Source organism: Canis aureus, chromosome 1 (assembly GCF_053574225.1).
Source record: "Canis aureus isolate CA01 chromosome 1, VMU_Caureus_v.1.0, whole genome shotgun sequence".
NCBI classification, from domain to species: Eukaryota; Metazoa; Chordata; class Mammalia; order Carnivora; family Canidae; genus Canis; species Canis aureus.
Genome location: NC_135611.1, coordinates 71204387 through 71225174, shown reverse-complemented (window position 1 = coordinate 71225174; position 20788 = coordinate 71204387). Strand labels below are relative to the sequence as shown.

Genomic DNA, 20788 nt, shown 5'->3' with positions numbered 1-20788 from the left:
GGTGGAAACTGAGGCATGAATCCATTAAGTAATTTTTGTGGCCAGATTTCCAGATCTAACTTCTCAATCATCATGCAGAGCAGAAGCCACAAGTGGGAGGACAGGACTTGAGTCACTTGCAATGGAGAAAATTCTCACTCATTTCCAAGCCTGGACTGGTACACACCTTTTGTCTAAAACATAAACGAAGAGCTCTTTTCAACCTATTAGGCTAACTGAAAGAAAACGGGCATTGCTAATGTAACTTTACAGCAAAACTCAGACAAGCTAAGGTGTGGATCCTTCAAAGCCATGTGTAAGGTAAGGGCACGAGCAGCCCAGCTGGCGGCCCCGCTGCCTCCCTCATGCCAGGTATGGGTGAGTCTGGGTGGAATGCAGCCACGTAGGCCAGTGAGGACTGAGGTCAAGGCCGACCTGCCGAAGATGACAAATAGAAGGAAAGAATCTGAGTTCCTGATGGTGTCATTTGAGCCATGAACTTAAGCAGCGGCCCCCCAACCTCCAGACCTAGGCTCCTGATAGATAATGAGTTTCCTCATTTCTAACTCAGTTGCATTAGAATTTTCTGCTAACTGTGGCCAACAGCATTCTATGTGATACTCCTGGCATCCTGCCCCTGACACTTGTTATCGGAATACTAAATATAACTATCATGTATAGCTTCCTTCCAACTCCTGGAGACTCGGTGTCATCCTCTGGAAAATGGGCTCACAGTGCCTGTCCCCAGAGGCCTTTATGAGAGGAAGAGTTGTAGGTAGCAGCTGAAACAGGGCCGACGGTTTCCAAGCAGCTTGTCACACGCACTAACACACCATCCTTCCAGGTTAGTGTAGAACCATGTACGCCTAACAAAGATGCACAATGTGTTAAGCCTGAGGAAAGATAGTGCCGCGAGCAACCTTAGGCTCTGACTAGAGGGCAGAGGGACCCCTGCTGGTGCTCAGATCTCTGTACCACGTAGGGGAGCACCTCCTGAACCCATCCTACCAAGGACAGGAAAATATTCAAATCTGTGCAGCAGAATTGTTCAGTTAGGAACCCGAAGTCTGTGGTGAAGCACATGGCAGGGCTTCTAGCTGGGCTACGGGTTAGAACCCCACCCAGAAAGGCCCACAAGAGCTGCTCATCAGAGTCCGCCCCCGCCCCAAGGTGGAAATGCCTCACAGGTAAAGTATCCGATATAATCAGCGACTGTCACAATCGTACCACATCTGGCTCCTTTGTGTTTATCTCATCAGACAGGCTAACCTTTGAATAGGAAATGGAAACCACGCTCCCAGCCCAACCTCCGTGGGTCCCCTGGTTTCTGACTAAGGAACATCATTAGAGGCTGGAGAAACGCCACTACTGCTCACACCGGCCGCCTCTTAGCCCGTTCTGTTCATCTCTGCTTTGAAGCTAGTCCAAACAATAACCGACTTTAACTTTAAATGGAATATTTTTTTTCTCTTACGATTTGCTCTAAGGGACTATGGACTCATACAAGTGGCTGTGCAGACGTTCTAGACTTTACTCAATCATTTCTTCTTTGGAGATGCCAACCACGAGCTGGGTGGTCTCAGCAGGGCTCTGGTCGCATATCCCTTTGCGCATCACCCCCCCAACATCCCCCACCTCCAGTAGCTAACCGGGTCCCAGGTGGAGGAAGCACCCCTGGCTAAAGGAGCTGCCTCAAAGACAGGTGAGCCCCTAGGGCTGCTTCCCCAAGACTCTAATGGAGAGCAGAAATCGAACACCAGTGACTCCAAAATGCATGTGGTTAGGCCTGCATAACATTTTCAAAAGCAGAAACTTTTACATGAAAAGTCCAGATTTCTGGTTTTCTTGAAAATTAGAGGATCTGGAGACCCCCGGGCCACATCCGTGTGGTGGCTGGTCCTGGTTGTCACAGTGCCCCCAGCACATGGCCCTTGTCACACGTTTGTATTTCCTGCTTGGCCCCCCTACCTGCTCTGTAGAGCGGCAGCAAGAGACTGCCCTGGCCCGAAGCCCCCTAGAGCAAGGTGGGGGGAGGCTTTCCCCAGGGGGCTTCCCCAGGAAGGGGGGAAGCCTGTGCCCAGTGGGTAGGATGGGACAAGTTCAGAAAGTGGCAGAGACAACTGCCTAAGGAGACTGGGAGCCAGACTGAGTGGCATTCAGAGATCAGATTAGGGGGTTAGGGCCTCATGGTCCCATCCAGGCCCTGTCGGCCTCCAGATACAAGTCTTGTTCCTCACCCTGCTCCTCTGCAAAATGGGTTGGGGATAGGGCCATGATCATTGTGTGGCTTGAGGGTTAAATGCCCGGGCTAGTGCGATCTGTGCTCAGGATTCAGTACATGTTTGCTTTCACTGCTACCCCTGGAATGCGCGCCTTAACCCATCTGGACTTTCCAGCTGCAGAAGCCCAGAAATCTCCTTTGCTGCTTAGGCCTGTGTGGGGCCTTCCGTCATTCACAAGTTTAATGGCCATTAATACAAGCACAAATCTTTGTTCCCAAAGAATGTTGCTTTGGACTTCCCAGGTAGAGGGACGCCTCAAAATCACTTTGCTGCAGAGACTCCAAAAGGCTCTGGTGTCATAGATCTGAGTAGGATTTGAGGCTTTTAAAACCCCTTAAGTCTCTGTCCCATCTTTTCTAAGGAGGGCTGGAAAGATTACTCAGGATATTTTAATTTGGAATAAATAACAGGCAACGTGCAAATGCTCTCTTTTGTTCTTACCAGGGACCCAGGAAACGAAGGTGCAGGACACTGGGCCCACGAGGGATGCTCCCCATGGCCGGGCCACTCCGACCAAGGGCCACCTGTTTTCTACTTTCAAGCTCCTCTGGTTCCACACAGCGCCCACTGGGTCTGAGGGCGCAGCCTTCTGAGAGATCCTAGGGCCTTTGGGGTGTGCTGCTGCCCAGACGGCGGGGTGCGCGCATGTGTTCGTGTGTGTGCACGTGTGTGCACGCGCGCGCGCCTCCTGCCCGTTGGTGGATTGAGAGCCAAAGCCCTGGGTGGGTGCATTTGCAACTTCTCAAAGGGAGGAGAGACAGCCCGTAAAGGAACCCGGGGCTTTTCTGGGGCTGTTTACAGAGAAGTAACCCCTGTGTCATTTTCTGCAGCAGGGAGGTCCTTGCCCTGATTGCTAATCGTCTGTGTACTTTAGCCATGTGTGGCGTAAGCCGCGCTCGGCCCGAGCACAGAGGTCCCTCCACCCGCAGCTTGCTTTTAACTGCACAGAACACAGCAGGCTGTGCCGGCCGGGCCACCCAGGGAGCCACCGCAGAATTCTTCTGTGGGAGACCTCCCTGCGTTCTCTGCTCTGCCTCTGCCCACCGGGACAGCTGAACAGCCCTCCCTGAACTCCCACTCAGGACACCTTCTCGTGCTTTCCACCTGGGTCAGCAGTACAGCCGCAGAGCTTAGCCTGCTGAGCCTGTCTCTGAGTCAGCCAGCAAACGGCTCTCTCTTGAAGCTTCACGAATACCCAGAAGGGAAGTAGGCAGAGGAGTGGCCACTGGGGACTGTGGCCTCCGGCCTCACTACCTCCACACTGTAGCAGTGAGGGCAACTCTGGTACCTCCAGGAAAAGTGTGCTTGGGAGCCTCCCATGGGACCCTTGATGCTCGGAGCACTTGGGTCACACTGAGGCTGAGTGCCTGGCTGGATTGAGGGACCGAGGGAGGAAGTAAGGGCCAGATTGTAGCATTCTTGTTCTAAGAATTTGAGGAAGGGATTGATGGCCGAGTAAATTGACATGTCTCAAAGATCACTGTGACTTCAGTATGGAGATGGGTCAAAGGAGGAGCGAGGATAGAAGCCAGGAGACAGGGCCAGGGGCCCTCAGGGTCCTCTAGAGAGAGGGGAGGGGCGGGAAAGAGGATCCTGGCACATTCCAGGGGGCCAAAGCCATGACCTTCTGGGGGGTTTGTTCTAGAGGAGCTGCTAGGTAATAAATCAATACATAACACAACAAGATTTCCAGTTGTGATCAATTCTGTGAATAAAACTAAGCAGCATGAGGGGAAAGTGGTGATGGAATTTGTGAGTACACAGATCCCGGGCCCCAGCTCACCGAATCAGCACATCCAGAGAAGGAGCCCAGAGATAAGTCTGTTCAACAAGTGTTATAGGTGAGTCTTATCGTCAGACAAGCTCTGGAAAGAGACACGTGAGGACTGTAGTTGGTGGGATCAGACACCCTAGAGCTTTAGCACTGCTTCTGCCACTTTTCTTGTGACCTTGGGACCTCACTTAACCCTCCCCAGCCTCATCTTCATATGTCAAATGGGAATCTAAACAGTGCTAGCCTGACAGGGTCGTTGTAAAGATCAATGATACAAGCACACAAACCACTTTGCAGGGTGCCTGGCCCATCCTGTGGAGGATAAAATATGGAGGAGAGGCTCCATGGTTTGCTATACTTGGTTATGTTTTATCAAGTCAATGAGTCTATATTAAGCTTCACTATTCATACTTTACATTTCAGAAATTGAACTCCTTTTCCTTGACCCCCAACCACATGTCCCATCCCCACGGCCGACACTCTGGCAAAGCCATCATCCTACTGCAACAGCCTCCCACAGGGGCCTTCCCACCACTTCCAAGCCACCCACTCTCCACTACTCCACCCTGCTGTCGTCATAATCAGATTGGGGCAGTCTCTCACTTGATTTAACAGTTTTCCATTCTTCTCCAAATAAAACTCAGCATTATTACCGTAACTCATCCAGTTTCACCCTAATTGGGCTCTAGCTCCATACTCTGGCCTTGCTGTGGAAACTTTATACCAGGAATTCTCACTTGCAACTTAAATTTGTGACTTATTCTGAAAGACTTCAGACCCCCCTTTGATACACTTCTATAGCATAAAACTCACCAGACTTAAAATTCGTCAGACTTGCAATTAGTCATTTAACGTCTATCTTCCCTGTGAAATAATAAGTGCCGTGAAAGCAACGGTAGGATCTATCTTCTTAGAGCTGTGGATCGTATTGGGATTAAGAGTACCAACTCACGAGACAACTTCCTAGTTTCAGATCTTAGCTCTACCACTTATTAATTGTGTGATCTCAGCCAAATTATTTGGGTGTTCTGGGCTTCAGCCTCCAAATCTACCAAACTATGGGATTATTTTATAAATAAATTAAATAGTATGTGAGAACTGTGTAGAAGGTTGCCTGATAGCATTCACTAAAATTTTAACTGCTATTCTAATTACTCCAGGCCTGTATTTAGACATTATGTACTCAATAAATACTTGTTCAGTGAAGGATATTGTTTATCTTACTTAGTATGTGGCTTGCATATTCCCAGCAGCCACCATTTAGTGATACTTCTACTTTATAGCTGGGCAGTCTTGGATAGAGAACTCATGTATTTTGTGCAGTATTAAGAATGGAATTCCTATAGGATGATTTGGAAAAGAGATTCTGATTTCAGGAATAGAATATGTGTCATCAATCAGAATTTTCTTTCTTTCTTTTTTTAAAGATTTTATTTATTTATTCATGAGAGACAGAGAGAGAGAGAGAGAGAGAGAGGCAGAGACACAGGCAGAGGGAGAAACAGGCTCTGTGCAGGGAGCCCGACATGGGACCCGATCCCGGGTCTCCAGGATCCCTCACTGGGCTGAAGCGGCGCTAAACCGTTAAGCCACCCAGGCTGCCCTCAGAATTTTCTTAGTAGGAGATGATTTTGGAGTAACTCATCTGCAGAATGCTTTGAAAGCACTTTGGCTTCCAAGTTCTCAAATGGAATTAAAATAATGGAAATATTGTAGTATACTCTAATTCTTTTCCTTAGGGATTACTGACTGCTGGTTAAGGTTTTGTTTTTAGTGTATAGAAAACTATACAATATAGTGACATGGTCCAATAAATATCTTTTTAAAAATCCATGCTCTGCATCATGAGGTGCTGCCTATCTTCACTAACACCATCATAAGACAGAGTCTTTGAAATCCACCTATGTGCTAGAAAAATATCAAGAGTATCCTATAGGCAAGTTCTGCAGAGCTCCCATACACTATTTGGTGCATTTGATGTGGGATTTGGAAATAGTACAAACTGCACAAACCTCCTTCTAGACCTACCCCAGCAGTCAGTTCCTTCTAAACATTAAGGTTTGTTTTGATGCCCAAAAGTTTACCTATCTTGTTAATTATCAGACTTCCATATGCATGACTGGGCCTAAAAGATATACTGGGAAAAGTGAGAACAGACACGGACCAGCCGCAGGCTCCAACAGTAATCCATTTATAGTATCAAGCTGCAACTATAGACCCAGAGAGGTAGGGAGACTATATTCTTCTCATTTCCCAGGTAAAGCAGGGAGGAAATGGAGGGATCGGCTGAAACTCCCACATGCAACCGAGTTTTGACATTAGGAAAGTCTATAAATTGGACACCTGGGTGGCTCAGTGGTTGAGTGTCAGCCTTTGGCTGAGTGGGAATAAAACTGATGTGAAGATCAAGAAATAGTAGTGGGAATAAAACCCCGGAGTGACCCCGGGATCCTGGAATCGAGTCCCACATCAAGGACAGAGCCTACTTCTCCCTCTGCCTGTGTCTCTGCCTCTCTCGCTCTCTCATGAATAAATAAAATCTTAAAAAAAAAAAAAAAAAAGAAAGTCTACAAGTCACTTTTCCTCTAAAGAGACCAAAATGTTGTAGACCACCATTCTGGTACTTAACTACTCACCTTATGTCTCCATACTTTGGAGGACATACTTTCTCAATGTTTTTCCTAAAACAAGCCATACCCATCTGGAATAAACCCTATCACATGGTAATTTAAACTAAAACTCCTTAATCTTGAATAAGCATAGGAATCCCCTGGGGATCATGATATACTGCAGACTATGACTCAAGAGGTCTGCAGTGGGGCCTAGGACCCTGCATTTCAAGCAAACTCCCCAGTGATATTGATGCTGCTGGTCTGTGGGCCTCGGGTTGCCAGGGTTAGCCAGCTAGGTGCCTGCAGGTGTGTGGGGTGCCCAGGAGGCAACAAGATCCTTGAAACAATGTTCATTTCAGTTATAAATCATTTCCCCATTTCCTATTTCCTGATCTTCACACCAGTTTTATTCCCACTCGTGGGGCGAGTCCCCTTCACCCCAACCAGGACTGGTAAAAAATATGTTCGTGTCAAGCTTGGAATGAATTCCTTTCTCCATGCTCCATTGTCTACCTCTGGAGGTGGAAACGACATTGCCTACTTTATTAGCTTCCCATGGTCTTCCCAGACTGTCCTGTTGTTGACTTTTACAGAGAAAATAAGCAAACAACTGGGAGAAAGGGAACTGGTTAACACGGATAATTCTGCTGTTCTGTTAACTTTAAAATTGTGAGGGAATTTCTCCTTTAGCTCAAAGTATCTGCCGACCTCATTCTCCAACGTCAGCGTTTTAAGCAGACCCTCTGCCCTGCAATCCCCACATTTGGTTCTGACAGAGTCCTGATAGTCTTAACGTGTGCAATTGGAGGCCAAGATGTTTGTGTTTATGTCCCAGGCCCAGAATAAATAAATAGCTACATGGTATTGAAATCACCTGTCAAAATAGCCCCTGCAGTTCTGGGGCACAAAGAGAAGTCTCCTGTGATTGGCTAACTTGCTGCAAGAATTCAAAGGCTGTTTATCTCATTTAGTAACAAAAAGACCTATAATTACTACATTTTGACCCCAAGGCAGGCAATTACTTCACAAAAACTCTCCCCAGGAAACCAGACATTAGCCTGGCTAATTAGGCTGACCTGGCTGCACTCTGCTCAGAGGGCCGCCCACACGGCTGGACGCCGAGGCTGGGCTGCGGGGCGGCTGCGGGGCGGCTGCGGGGCGGCTGCGGTCAGAGGAGGCCTGGGGTGGCGCTGCGCCGTGCGTTGTGTGTTGTGTTTTCTTTTTTTACTACTTACTTGTATGTGCTCCTTGAAGCCCGAGACCTCTCCCAGAAACGGTCTCTCATCAAAAAGAAGTGGCTCCCAGACAAATTGATCTTTATTGCATGAGGAGGAGGAGGAAGCTGGCAAAAAGAAAAAAGAAAGGAAAAGCAACTGAGATCGTAAATTCTTTCCAACATAGGAAATCAGTCTTTGCCCCTTTAGGAATATGGTTTGTTGTGTCAGCCGATTAGGCGAATTTCCTAGCCCCCTTTTGTCCTTGAGCCGCTTGGGGGTTGACTTCTATTTGGGTTCTGGGTTCTATGAGGCTGGGCTGATTTTTTTTTTTTTTAAACGTCCGAAGCCTGTAGAATTCTCCTGCTGAAAAATCAGATGAATCCCCAAGGGGTGCTGGGAGGTGGGTTACAAAGTCCTCAGACCCTTTCCACACATGAAGAAGTGCATAGAGAGACGATGTGCTGCACCTGGCTGGGCAAAATGCCTTGAAACCCAGGATACTCTGGCGATTGAAACAAGGATCTGCACAGAGGGAGGTTTTCAAAAGGGTGGAAGGGGAATTGGCAATTCTCTTCTAGGGCTGCAGGCTAGAGGTGTCCAAGGGCGAGTGCACCAACAGGATGTCTTGGAAGGTGAAGAGATGGTTACCTGATTGGGGCAGGTCTCAGCAAGCAGAAAGCAGCCCAAGTCAGCTTGGGCGAACTCGGCAGAGGGATCAGAACGGCTAGGCTCACTCATCCCTTTGAGCTCACACCCTAATGGTGTTAAAGAAAAAATTCATTCTGACGCTTCTAAAAAGGGAAGGAAGACCTTAGCCAAGACTGTGGCGACAGGTGTCCTGACTGTGGCCATGGGAGAGAGACTGGGCTCCACTCTGAAGATAGCCAAGACAGCTGGGATTTACAACCAAGGAGCAGAGCAAGAGGGTCTGTGTATGAAAAAGTACTAAGAGTAGACATCAAGCTCTATCTTGCTAACCTAATCTAAGATTCTTGCCAGAGGAGGACTGGGAGTGATCAGATACAGAGGGGAAGGGCTGAGGAATTTGATCCGATATGGGAGGTACAGTGGGGGTCCTTCTAACCCAACTCAGCAGGACTCGGTGCATCATGAGGCAAGCTGAAGGCAGGGCCCAAGGACGAAGCCTTTTTGAGAAAAGGGTTCAGAGGAGTCTAAAGTTTAGTCAGTGAGAGAGTCTTTGTCCAATGGAAGGTTGAAAGGCAAAAGGTGCGGAAGCACCTGGACCTTTTCCCTAATGGTTTTAAAACAAAGATCAGAAAGGGAAGGAAGGAAGGAGAGGTGGGTGTTCTCTGTGGAAGGAAGGAAGGAGAGGTGGGTGCGCATGTGGTTCCTCTGGTGCTGCTGGCTTCTGAATGGCTTCTGAATGGCTAAGCGGCTCCAGCTGCCTAGCCGCATGAGAACCAGGTGGAGAGCGTTCCAGGAGGTCCTGAAGCAGAACCTCCCCGGCTTCCTACAGAAGAAAGAGTCGAGATGTGTTGTGACTACACTCTGAGCAACCAGCAGCATTTGGTGCTCGGTTGGCCGTCAGAAGGTCTGACCTTTACTCAACTCTTCCTTGGGTGGCACTTCAGGATTTCCAAAGCAAGGTTCCCAGAGCTGCATGGAAAAGCTAAGTGTGATGCTACATACTCATTCTTACTCAAAGGCAGCTGGGAGGAATAAATAATTACAAAGTGACGATGCCAGCATTTTGAATGACCACTTCAGAAGCACGCCACCTAATAACGTGCCAGGTGCATGGCTTGGCCTGTCTTCAGCCCCTGACCTCTATCTTTCATGAAACTAAACCATTTGCTCAGGGTAAGATAACTGAGCCAGAGTAGGGCCTATATATATGTATGTGTATGTGCCTGCGTGGGTGTGAGAGAATTCTTCAAAGGTCAAACCATGGATCTCATAGGAATATCAAATGACATATGCCAATGATTTTTATTTAACTGATTAATTAACGTTGTTAATCAGTAAGGTGTTAGCACTCGTTCAAAGGAGAACCCCAGGGACAGACACATACCTAGGGCAATAAGAATACCAAGATGAATTTGCTTAGTAGATGTCAAAGTGACCCCTTCCACAGTGGGAGACACAAATCAGTGGGACCTCCACCATGTGCAAAATTGTTTGCAGTGCTACAAGTTATCCACACTTTACAGAACTTTAAAAAGCTCAACAACAGCCTTTCGGCCGGAACCGCCATCTTCCAGTAATTCACCAAAATGACCAACACAAAGGGAAAGAGGAGAGGTACCCGCTATATATTCTCTAGGCCTTTTAGATAACATGGAGTTGTTCCTTTGGCCACATACATGCGAATCTATAAGAAAGGTGATATTGTGGACATCAAGGGAATGGGCACTGTTCAAAAAGGAATGCCCCACAAATGATACCATGGCAAAACTGGAAGGGTCTACAATGTTACTCAGCATGCTGTTGGCATTGTTGTAAACAAACAAGTTAAGGGCAAGATTCTTGCCAAGAGAATTAATGTCCACATTGAGCATATTAAACACTCAAAGAGCCGAGATAGCTTCCTGAAGCATGTGAAGGAAAATGATCAGAAAAAGAAGGAAGCCAAAGAGAAAGGTACTTGGGTCCAACTGAAGCACCAGCCTGCCCCACCCAGAGAAGCACACTTTGTGAGAACCAATGGAAAGGAGCCTGAACTGCTGGAACCCATTCCCTATGAATTCATGGCATGATAACTGTAAAGGAAATAAAAGACCTCAGGATTGTAAAAATAAAAATAAAAATAAAAAAATAAAAAGCTCAACAATGAAAGGGGCAGACATAAAATTAAATAATCTGGAAAACTGGACATAAAATCTAATAGATCTGGAAGTCATGCCAGACAACACCTAGTTTTCCATTGAAGTTGCCCAGCTATCTTTTTGGTTCATTTGAAAGCCTTTCACAATTTTTCCCTAATATGTAATATATATACACACACACACACACATACACATATACAAGGGTGTGGTTTTCCACCTCTCTGTTCATGCATATGTTGTTTACGTTCTTTTTTCTTTTTCTAGAGAGAGAGAGAGAATGAGCACACAGGAGCTGGGGGGCGGGGGAAGAGGCAGAGGGAGAGGGAGAATGAGGAGCCCGACACGGGGCTCCATCTCAGGAGCCGGAGATCATGACCTGAGCTGAAATCAAGAAGTAAGACACTTAACCAACTGAGCCACTCATGTGCCCCCAAATGTTTACTTTTTAATTAAAGAATCCTTTCCCATTGTTCCCCACCAGTCCAAATGTGATTTTCCTGACCAGCCCTAGACCTAATAAATCAGAATCTAAGGGGGACTTTGGACTCTGCCTTTTAACCAGCTGCCGCAGCTGAGTCTCCGATGCATAGCATACACACCAGAGTGGTGGGGAGATGGTTCATGGATTAAAATTGAAACTTAAACTGCGGGCAGGATTTGGGAAAGAGCAGAAGGCATTCCATGAATAGGGTCTATGGGGGAAAGGGCAGGGAAGTACAGGGAGGTATGGGAGAGCCAGGGGAGGCAGGGATGCCTGCCTGAGGGAAGCGTGGAGAGGAATAGATTGGATGAGTGGGAGATGCAGGAGGGTCAGACTTAATCCTGAGTTAATGCACATATTTTTCAGCAGAGAATTAATATAAGAAAAGCAGTGTTTAAGGAAGGCTTGTGGGGGGCATGGTAGACAGAATAGGCTCTGTTCTCCAAAAAGATGGAGGCATGTTTCCTGAATGTGCTGCTTCATTTCAGCCTTGGAAGGGAGGGGTGCTTATTGAGAGAGAGAGAGCAAGACGTGGTCAATTTCTCTAGGTGTAATCACTGGGGGACTGAATACACATGTGGGCAATGGCCAGGCCAAAGCCTATATAAAAATGGTACTCTGACCCACAGACTGCATCAGCCACCCAAGAAACCAGCCCATGATAACTCAGTAACCAGCCCAGGATGCCAACGTGCTATCTACACTTGAAACCTTCCCTTCTTGCCACTATAAAGCTTTCCCACTCAGCTGCCTGCCTTCAGTCTCTGCCAAATGCAAGTGATGGTGGCTGACTCCCTTGCTAAAGCACATTCTGGTCTGACAGTTGTGTAGTGATATCTCACAGTAATTTTTCAGAAACGATTTATAATTTGGCACATACCAGTTCAACTACTTTGCATTACTGTCTTCTTCCTCTGAGCCACACTTTTAACAGAGAAAACTCATTCCACATCCGCTTCTCTTTCTTCTCTTCATTATTCCTCGTGGGATTAAAGGAATGTAGAAAAGGTCCCCATTTTCTCTTGGGTCATACTGTCCCAACCAAGCCTCAGTGATGGCCTGTCCTTGCTTTCACCACTGGCGCTGTAGCCAGCAGGGAATGAAGGGAAGACACTGATGGCCAGAGGGCTACGGGCAGTGAGTCTGTCCTTTGTGTCTGTATATATTCATTTTCTAGCCACAGCACAGGTTGTTTTGCTTTCTGCTGCTTGGGGAAAGAAGGAAATGCAAATGTACTCGCTGTTGGTTAAGCCTCCTGGACAGTAAAAACAAAGACAGCTCTACTGCTTTTTTCCTAAATAATGTAGGGTAACCCCTTTGAGAGCCCTTCAAAGATATCTGCACATTTCAAAGACTTTTGAAGTTAGAAGGAGTCCTGAGCAAGACCCTCAACAAACATCACTTATGTGCCTACTGTGTGCCTGGCTCTAGGCGGGGCACGGGGCTAGAGCCCTGCATACGAATGAGCCAGACTCTCCATCTACTGTCAGCAGATACAGCTGAGGCAGGTCACATGCTCAGGAAGAAAGGACCAAGGGCTGCTGGGAGTTGGGAGGACTCCACAGCTCACTGTCAGGAATTGGGGAATGCAGTGATCAACTCCCCCAAAGCTTCTCAAGCCTGAAAAAGGCTGAGAATCATGTGAGATGCCTGCTAAAAACATAAATTCCTGGATCTCACCCCAGACAGACTGAATCAGAACCTCTGGAAGAAGAACCCAGGAAACTGTGTTTTATTTTATTTTATTTTTTTCAGGAAGCTGTATTTTAAAACAAGCTATCCATATGTTCTGCAGAGTGAATTGTGTGCCCCCCTCCCTAAACCCTGAGGGAATAGTATTTGGAGTTGGGGACCTTTGGGAGGTAATTAGGTTTAGATGAGGTCATGAGGGCGGGGGGCCCCCATGATGGGATTAGTGCTGTTATAAAAAGAAACATGAGATACTTGCATACAAGGATAAATGACCATGTGAGGACGCAGCAAGAAAATGGCCATCTGCAAGCCATGAATAGGCCCCCACCAGGAAATGAATCAGCTGGCACCCTGATCTGGAACTTCCAGCCTGCAGAACTGTGAGGAATAAATTCCCACCATTTAAGCCCCCCAGTCTACGGTATTCTGTTGTGCCAGCCCCAACAGCCTTATACAATATGATTCTAGAATTATCCTGACTGAGAACCATTGACCCAACCAAGCCCTCTCATTTGTCAGGTGAGGAGATGGAACACAGTGGGGTACATATCTCACCTGGGGTCTCCATACCTAGTTCATGGCCCACTCATGACTGAGTCCTGGTTCTCTGACTTTCAGACCAGGGCCCCTGATGCCACCTCAAAAATGACAAGTTTCATCTGCAAGTCAACTCTGGTTGATTGCTGGTGGCTGCCTAGAGGACCTTGTCAGGAAGGGTTCTAAGGACAACTGCAGGCTCAGGTGATGTGGGCGAACGGCTGGCAGAGAGGGCATGTAAGGAGTCAGAAGCATCATGGTTTGGGCAGGAAACCTGGACTTGGAATCCAGCTACCCAGGCTGATAAAGCCCCTCCCACTTTTTAAAAAGATTTTATTTGTTTATTCATGAGAGACACAGAGACAGGCAGAGACACAGACAGAGGGAGACGCAGGCCTCCCCTAGGGAGCCCCGATGCGGGGCTCGGTCCCAACACCCCGGGATCAGCCTGAACACAAGGCAGATGCTCGACCGCTGAGCCCCCTGGCCTCCGGCTGATAAAGGCTCTCATCACTTGGCTTCAGGAGATCGGAACCTGATGGTGTCGCTCACGGCAACAGCAGCGGCGCCTGGAGCCTCCTAGCCAGGTAAATCCTGGGGTCCCGCCGGGACTCGCTGGCCTGGGTCCCCGGGCGCGGGGCGCACCGATCTGCCCCAAGGCTGCGCTAGGGTGTGTAGCGGGACGGGTGTGTCTGGGGCGACCCCGATAAGGTGTGAGGCACGAGGAGCTGCTTCGCGGACGGGCCAGCGAGTGCGCGCCACAGCACGGCGGGGGCCCCCCCGGGCCCCACGTCCCGGGCTCCGGCTTAGCCCCGCGCCACCCCCGAGGTCGAGGTCGCGTGTGGCGCAGATGGACTCCGGGGGAGCCCTCCTGAGGCTGTCGGCGTGCGCTCGGCCCTCAGCCCCGGGGCCCCCCAAGACTGGCCAGGGCCGGGCGTCTCTGGTTGGCGACGCCCTGCAGCCGAGACCGCCTTTGCGCGAGCGGCCCTCCCTGTGCAGCCGCGGCCTCTATTACCAACCCTTCCATTTTCTGTTAAGCAACGTGTTTGGAAGCCTGAGTGAATTAGAGACAGTAAGTATTTGATTGCTTACATTATTCTGGTTCAAACATGGCTCCAGGCCCGGCACTAATTTATTTATTTTCATATGGCCCATTTCTACTCCGCTTGGGGATCTGCCACCCCCGGCCTCTCCCCAGCTGCTGTCCCTCGCCCACCCACGCCCCTTGCCACCCTTCTTCCCGGTCCGACTCTCCCGTGGGGTGGAAGGTCCGTGACGGATGCCCCATCGGCAGCCTCCAACCCAGAGGCTCGGCTTCCGCCCACGGGGTTCGGGGTTCGCGCGCCCTGCCCAGCCGGGGCCTCCGAGCTGACGGGCACAGGCCACCTACCAGCGGCTCAGCAGAGCCCGGAGCTTTCCAGAGCAGCCGCCCGCGGCTCTGCGCCTGCACCACAGGGAGGGGCCGGGTGGGGGCGGGGGGGACTTCTTCCAGGAGCCCCTAAACCTGGGTGCGGAGATCGGGGCAGGTTTTGTTCATGGTCAACCTGGGGAGGAAAGCCAGCAACATGGACACGACAGAATCAGTATCCCATTACAGGTCCCCTGAGCCAACCTGTCCCCTGCTTATCCCTGCCCCCATTTGCAAAACAGCCTGCTCTGCATATGGGATGGAAACTGTGTCCTGGCAAAACACAAAAAGTAAATATTTAAAGGGAAAAAAGCACACACAAGGAAACAAAATGCCTTGCGTTTATGTTTCCATGGTCTGCCGCCAAGTACCTCCCAGCCTCTCCGGCTCATGTTCAGCTCGCCATATGGTTTGAGACCAGCGGATTAAACCCCTACACGGTTGTGAAAAACATCAGTCCATTTGGTCTGGCCTTTCTCTGCCTGCATTTGTTGTTCATTTGCGAGTTTCTCACATCCCTCAGCCGACTGCTGTCAGTGTGTTTACAGGTTTTAGATTTCTGATGGAATCGAAAACACCACACCACACAGAGCCTGCTGCAGGCCATCTCCAGGAGGAAGGGAGGCACCCGGAGGCCCTCAAATGAATGTTTGCGTACAGAGCCCTATGACATGCATGATCCAAACCCAGCTCACATTTGGATGCCTCCATGATGAGCACTTACACCCCACCCCACCCCCGCTGCCAACTCAGGCCAAAAGTAAAAAGTGATCCTCTGTGTTGTCCCCCGTAACACCGCCCGGTGTTACTGCTGACCCAGAAACTTGAAAGGTGGGCCTTGCCAGGCGGTGGGTAGAACACTGGCCAGCATTGGAGGGAAAGATACAGGAGAGGAATGTTGGGTAAGCCAAGGCCGTCCAGAACAAAGCCTCCTCTGCTTCTCACTTCCGGATGGAACTAGACCCCTAACTTTTCATGTTGAAGCTATTGTAATAAATTGTCATAAGAAATGAAATTAAAATATCCTACACAAGATCTGACACTTCCTCACCCTAGTCTGGAGGGCAAAAGCACAGCACCTAGGTAATGGTTGAGGGAGACAAACAGATACAGGGAATGCCTGTGCTGTTAAGGAAGCTCAGAGAAACAGTTTGCACATCCACATTGGACTTCCAAGCCTTGGGCTGGTACCCTTTTCGCACCATGCCTCATATTTTGCCTAGTGACTTCTACACACAGGGCCATATGGAGACAATTCTGTTCTCATTTCTCACTCAGCTCTATCCAGTTCATGCTGGGATCTGTTTAATTCAGGCCCTGTTACACATTGAGTTGGTTGCAGAAGATTATTTAGCAGGATTCATAGGCGCCTCTTGGCTGTGGATATCTGGGTGGGCTAAGGAGCCAACAGATGTGTGTTCATCTTTGAAGACAGGGAAAGACATAATACAAACTCGTTGCATTTATTTTTTTTCAGTTTCCAGCCTGGGTCCACAGACAGGCTGTCACTATCATGATTTGGAAGTTCCCTGATTTGGAAAGATAGGAAGTACATTTCTTTATTATAATAAATCATGTCTTTAAGTTGCATGATTAATAGAGCAAAGACTCTAGAGACCTGAAGGAGTACCTAGACTTCTGGTCCTTTCAGTACTAACTTTCAGTTTGGACTTTTCAGGACCCGCGATTTGATCAAATGTCTTAATGTGTCACAATGTGTCTAGCGTCCTTCATGTAAGTGAGCTATTTATCAGACCAGAACTGATTGGACATTAACCCTTGAGTATGTCCTAGTAGAGAGGCTCAAACTCTAAGAGGTGACACCATAAGCTGACACCACCAACATAGCTATGTCAGACTAGAACCACATGCCACAAAATGTAGTAAGTCCCAAAATGGGCATGAGAGACAAGCAAAGGAAAACTGAAGAGAGTGTCCCCAGATCTGAGAGGAAAGCCCCATTTTGACCAAAATAAAGAAGCAGCCATCCTCCTGAAGCTACAAAGAGATAAACAATCCTAACTGTGGAACAAAAGGTCCTTTTGAAATATACTCACATCATTTAAAGACTATAAATTTTCCTCAGTATAGAGATCTGACCATAACTCTTAGGTTTTGACAGGAAGTTTTTCTTTCCTTAATTTTAAGATAATTTATCATTTTTTAAAATTTAAATACAATTTAGTTAACATATATTATTAGTCTCAGGGATAGAATTTAGTGATTCATCAGTTGCATATAACACCCAGGGCTCATTAAATCACATACCCTCCACAATGCCCATCACCCAGTTACCCCATCCCCCCAACCACATCCCTCCAACAATGTTGAGTTTGTTCTCTGTAGTTAAGAGTTTCTTATGGTTTGCCTCCCTTTCTGTCTTCATCTTATTTTACTTTTCCTTCCCTTCCCCTATGTTCATCTGTTTTGTTTCTTAAATTCCACATATAAGTGAAATCATATGGTATTTGTCTTTCTCTGACTGACTTATTTTGCTTAGCATCATACACTCTTCTTCCATCCACATCGATGCAAATGGCAAGATTTCATTCTTTTTTTTTTAAAGATTTTATTTATTTATTTATTCATGAGAGACACAGAAAGAGAGGCAGAGACACAGGCAGAGGAAGAAGCAGGCTCCCAGCAAGGAGCCCGATGTGGGGCTTGATCTCAGATGCTGGGATCATGCCCTGAGCCAAAGGCAGACGCTCAACTGCTGAGCCACCCAGGCATCCCAAGATTTCATTCTTTCTGATGGCTGAATAGTATTCCATTATGTATACATAGACCACTTCTTTATCCATTCATCTGTCAATGGACATCTGGGCTCTTTCCATAGTTTGGCTATTGTGGACATTGCTGCTATAAACATTGGGATGTATGTGCCCTTTTGAATCACTATGTTTGCATCCTTTGGATAAATGCCTAGTAGTGCAAATTGCTGGGTTGTAGTTTTATTTTTAACTTTTTTTTTTTTTTTTTAACTTTTTGAGCACTCTCCACACTGTTTTCCAGAGTGGCTACACCAGTTTGCATTACCACCAACAGTGTAAAAGAGTTCCCCTTTCTCCGCATCCTCGAGACGTATGTTATTTCCTGAGTTGTTCATTTTAGCCATTCTGATCAGTGTGAGGTGGTATCTCATTGTGGTTTTGATACGTCTTTCCCTGATGCCGAGTGCCATTGAACATTTCTTTTTTTTTTTTTATTTTTTTATTATTTATTTATGATAGGCACACAGTGAGAGAAAGAGGCAGAGACACAGGCAGAGGGAGAAGCAGGCTCCATGCACCGGGAGCCCGACGTGGGATTCGATCCTGGGTCTCCAGGATCGCGCCCTGGGCCAAAGGCAGGCGCTAAACCGCTGCGCCACCCAGGGATCCCTCCGTTGAATATTTCATCGTGCGTCTGTTAGCCACTTGTCTATCTTCTTTGAAGAAATGTCTGTTTATGTTTTCTGCCCATTTCTTCATTGAATTTTTTGTTTATTGGGTGTCGAGTTTGATAAGTTCTTTATAGATCTTGGATTCTAGCCCTTTATCTGATATGTCATTTGCAAATATCTCCTCCCATTCTGTAGGTTACCTTTTAGTTTTGTTGACTGTTTCCTCTGCTGTGAAGAAGCTTTTTATCTTGCTGAAGTCCCAATAGTTCATTTTTGCTTTTGTTTCCCTTGTCTCTGGAGACATGTCTAGCAAGAAGTTGCTGTGGCCAGGGTCACAAAGATTGCTGCCTATGTTCTCCTCTAAGATTTTGATGGATTCCTATCTCACATTTAGGTCTTTCATCCATTTTGAATATATCTTTGTGTCTAGTGTAAGAGAATGGTCGAGTTTCATTCTTCTGCATGTGGCTGTCCAATTCTCGCAACACCGTTTGTTGAAGAGACTGTCCTTTTTCCAGGGGATATTCTTTCCTGCCTTGTTGAAGATTAGTTGACCATAGAGTTTCTGGGTTCTCTATTCTGTTCCATTGATCTATGGATCTGTTTTTGTGCCAGTACCACACTGTTTGATGATCACAGCTTTGTAATACAGCTTGAAATCCAGCATTGTGATGCTCCCGGCAGTGGTTTTCTTTTTCAACATTCCTTTGACTATTCATAGTCTTTTCTGGTTCCATACAAATTTTAGGACTGTTTGTTCCAGCTCTATAAAAATGCTAATGGTATTTGGTAGGGGTTGCACTGAACATGTAAATTGCTCTAGGTAGCTTAGACATTTTAGCAGTGTTTGTTCTTCCAATTCATGAGCGTAGAATGTTTTTCCACATCTTTGTGTCTTCTTCAATTTCTTTCATAAGTGTTCTATAGTTTTTGGAGTATAGATCTTTTACCTCTTTGATTAGATAATTTATCACTTTTAATTTGCCTTTTTCCTTTTAACAGCTACCACCAGGTTATTTTCCCAAAGTGTTTGCCAGTTCAGACCCTGCTAGCATCGCAAGGCATGAGAGATAAGTCTCCCCACATCTTCACTGGCACTGATTATTATCATTATTTTTATTTTTTGCCAACCTGATTAGCAAACCATTGGATCTCTTTATTGTTATATAACATTCCTTCAAATACTGGTGATGTTGGGCAGTTTTTCAAATGTTTGACATTCATTTTCATTTCAACTTCAGTGAATTGTGCACTTTCCCTCCTTCCTTTTTTTTTTTCTTACTTTCTCTTTCTTTTTTGCTCAATAATTTGTAAGAGATTCTCAATGTTAGAAATATTAGTGCTCTCTCATATGTGTCAAATATTTTCTCTAGTCCCATCATCTCTATGTTAATATTTTTGTATTGTATTTGGCCACATAAAAATATTAACTTTTTATGTAGCAGGTTTGTCCTATTTTCCCTTAAGACATTTTGGTTTCCTGTCTTGCTTTAAAAAACCTCCTAGAGGTTAAAAACATTATCCTAAATTCCTGATTAGAGTTGCATCAAATTAGGTACTAATTAAGAAAGCTCTGTGTTTACATTCTTGTGCTCCTCCAAGCAAACTATGGCGTGTGGGCCAACTTCAGCTCATCACCAGTGTTCCTAAATAGCATTTTATTGGCCCCAGACACTCTCATTCATTTACATATTGCCTATAACTGTTTTTGCACCACAATGGCAGAGTTGTGTATTTGTGACAGTTGTATGGCCAAATAACCTAAAATATTTATTTCTGGGGCAGCCCGGGTGGTGCAACGGTTTAGTGCTGCCTGCAGCCCGGGCTATGGTCCTGGAGACCCGGGATCGAGTCCCAGTCGTGCTCCCTGCATGGAGCCTACTTCTCCCTCTGTCTGTGTCTCTGCCTGTCTCTCTCTCTCTCTCTCTCTCTCTCTCTCAATAAATAAATAAATAAATAAATCTTTAAAAAAAATAAAAGAATAAAATATTTATTTCTGTCTGGCTCTTGACAGAAAAAGCCTGTCAACCTTTACACTGTTAAGATCTTTGCATGTCTGTCCATTTCTTCAGATCCAATTCATTTCTTTCTTTAAATCTCTGTACGTCTCTCCATTTGTTCAAATCCTATTTTATATCTTTCAATGATGCTTTATAATTTTTCATCATCTTTAAAAGGAGGATCATGATAGTACCCATCTATTGACGTGCAGATTAAGTTAATTAAGGTGAAATGCTTAGGACAATACCTGGCTCATAAAAAGCCTTAAAAAAAAAAAATAGCAGCCACTGTTTTACCTTGGCACAAAGAGGTGCAATAGACAATAAGACATAATTCTCACCATTCTGAATTTCCTGATTACTGTAGATTTTCTTTAAGTCATCAACTGTCTTGTTAGAATTTTTTTCCTGATTGTAAAATTAATAGAAATACATTCTAGAGATTTGAAGAGAGATATCAAGTATGACAATTTTAAAAATTAAAATCTCCTCTGATCCCTCAGCCCACAGAAACAAGTTTTACTGCACTGATGAATATCTAGCATGGTTTTGTTTCTGTGGATACATATCCATGTGTTCACTTGTCGGGTGGAACCCAACTGTTCCATGACATTTGAGTACTAGAGACATCATGT

General features: G+C 46.5%; 1 long non-coding RNA gene and 1 pseudogene across 1 annotated transcript in view; one reads left to right on the top strand and one right to left on the bottom strand.

Moving 5' to 3' along the window:
* Positions 1-7879: 7879 nt before the first annotated feature.
* The window catches only part of LOC144287295 (uncharacterized), a 28433-nt gene continuing 15524 nt past the window's right edge, over positions 7880-20788 (bottom strand). The window contains exon 3 of the long non-coding RNA XR_013355206.1: positions 7880-7989. This is a non-coding gene — a long non-coding RNA (uncharacterized LOC144287295). The remainder of the gene's footprint in view (positions 7990-20788) is intronic.
* LOC144287214 (large ribosomal subunit protein eL21 pseudogene) lies at positions 10077-10646 on the top strand (annotated as a pseudogene).